We start from the raw sequence: 2,777 nt of genomic DNA on the forward strand, positions 1-2,777 counted from the left end.
ATTTTGGGAAGGAATTGTAAATACATGCTTATCATATGAATAAATGGGTAAAGATTTGATAAAACCACACAATTAAACACAATATAAATCATAAAATAATAGTTTATCAGTCCTCTTTCCTTTAAATACTAACCCTAAAACTAATTTCAGAATTCAAAACTAATCAAAACAGAATCAAATCCTAATTAACTAGTGATCTTCCTTGTAATTGAAATTTAAAATTTAGTGCCTTGCTTAGTTGAAAATCATGGGATTGAAAGTTCAATCTTGGATCAACAAACACTTGAAGTTGGAGAGATTTGTGAAGATTAGGAAGGATTAGTGAAGAATTGAAAGCCTTGGGAATGGCCCAATGCCATGCATTATACACAAGACTTCCCAAGTATAATGCATGGCTTCCATTGACAATTATTGGCCTCTGTTTGAATTCTCACGTTATACGCAGGAATTCTCACGTATAACTTGGGAATTCCCAAGTATAACACAAGAATTCATCGCAGGAGGAGGCTGTGCTAGACGCATGTCCATGATGAACGGGTTTTTGACGGTTTAGAATTTCACAATAAATTCTCGTTGCAAGTATAGTTTCTAAACCAACAAATAATCCATTCATACAAACATTTGTCACAAGTAACAAACCCCTAAAAATAATAAGTGAAGTATTCAAACCTCGGGTCGTTCTCCCTAGGAATTGCAATAAAGTGTTCTTGTTATTGGCTATGAAGTATATTTTGGGGTTTTTGAGATAAGAAACAAGAAATGTAAATAGCAAAAGAAATGAACTAACAACTATGAAAGCTCTTGGTAAGGTATGAGAACTAGAAGTCCTATCCTAGTTATCCTTATCAATTGTGATGAGAATTGTCCATTGCTCCCACTTAGTTAACCTCAAACTATGAAGGAAAGTCAAGTGGATAAATTAACTTGATTCCACAAGTCCTAGCCAAATCATGATGAAAGACTAGCTTTAGTGGCATTCAAGTCAATTAGCAACTTCTCAATTATCAATCAACAAAAGAATTAGATAACTCAAGAGTCACTAATTACTCTACCTAGGCCAAGAGGAACAAAATCTAACTCATAACTAAAAGAAGCATTTCATCAAACACATAGAAGGCAACAAAGGTAAACACATGAATTGCAAGAAGTAAAGAGTGATCTAACTACAATGGCAAGAGATCAATAATAGAAAACCAAATCAAACATGAAAAAGCATGGAATTCATAAATTGCATTGAAAGGTAAATGGAAGTCTACATAAGAATTCATAAAGCCAAAGGAAAATTGAAGCAAAAGAAGAAGTAGGTCTAGATCTAGAAGAAGAAATGAACCTAAACCTAATCCTAATTCTAGAGAGAAGAGAGAGCTTCTCTCTCTAGAAACTAACTCTAAACTAGAACTAAACTAAACTAATATGGTGGAAGGTGTTGACTCTCCCTTGAATTCTGTCTTAAATAGCCTCAGAAATAAGTTGGATCTGGGCCTGGGAGGCCCAGAATTCGCCCCCATTTTTTTGCCTTTAAGTGAGTCATGTGCAAGCATCGACGCGTACGCGTCATGTACGCGTACGGGTCGCCATGCGACCTCACATTCTACGCGTGCGCGTATACTGCACGTGGGCATCGATCTCAGCATCCCAAATCCTTGCTTCTTCATGAGTTCTATACTTGCATGCTTTTCCTCTTCATCCCTTTGATCCATTCCTAGCATTTCCATCCTGAATTCACTAACAAACATATCAAGGCATCTAGTGGAATCAAAGGTGAATCAAAATTAACACATAAAAGGCCCAAAAAGCATGTTTTCACACTTAAGCACAAATTAGGAGACAATCATGAAACCATGCTATTTCCTTGGATAAATGTGAGAAAAGGTGATAAAATATCCTAAATTAAGCACCAGATAAACCCTAAAAATGGGGTTTATCAGTCCACTATAGACTATTATATATTGTCGAAAAGTCCTGGATATTAGCTTTCTAAAATTGCTAGACCGCTTTATTTGGACCTCTCTAGCTCAAGTTATGCTCGTTGGAGTATGAAGAGGTCAGATGGGCTTTTGGCCTGTGCATCTAATGCATGGATCTTCAAGTAGTATGCAGGGGCTTGTGTTTGCTCTTGCACATATTGATACGTGAATATTTTATACCCACTTTCTGCTTAATTTCTGGTTAAATTTAGTTGGAATGTAGTAAGTTTCGTTATGTTTTAGTATTAAAACTCTCTTTAGATGCTACTTTGAGTTTTTCTAGTATTTTTATGATTTCAGGTAAAATTTGGATCAATTTGGCAGAGTTTTGAGCAAAAAGGAGAAGAATTGAAGTTGCCCCCTTGGGCGCTAAACGCCAAGCTAGCATTTAACGCCAACAACTAGCACATATCAGAAGCGTTTCTACCTTCTTGGGTGCTAAATGACAATCCTGGTGTTTAGCGCCAGCAATCCAGATCACAATCACACTCTTGGAGCATCTTTAGCTAGATTTAGCTTTTAATTATTATTTTATCTTTTATTTTTGTAATTTTTATTTACAAACAAAATCTTTTAGGATTAAAATTTATTATTTTATTTTAATTTTAAATCAAATTAGGTTAGATATAAAAAAAAAAAGATTCACCCTTTAAGGGGGATCTTCTCACTTTTGCACATTTCACTTTTCAAAACCCTTGTTTTCTCTATAATTCATAAGCCACTAAACCTCCTCAGTTAAGGTTAGCAACTCTATTTATTTCTAGGGATTAAGACTATTGCTTTTCTATTTTAATTTATGTATTGATTCAG

This window comes from Arachis hypogaea, chromosome 15 (assembly GCF_003086295.3).
Source record: "Arachis hypogaea cultivar Tifrunner chromosome 15, arahy.Tifrunner.gnm2.J5K5, whole genome shotgun sequence".
NCBI lineage: Eukaryota > Viridiplantae > Streptophyta > Magnoliopsida > Fabales > Fabaceae > Arachis > Arachis hypogaea.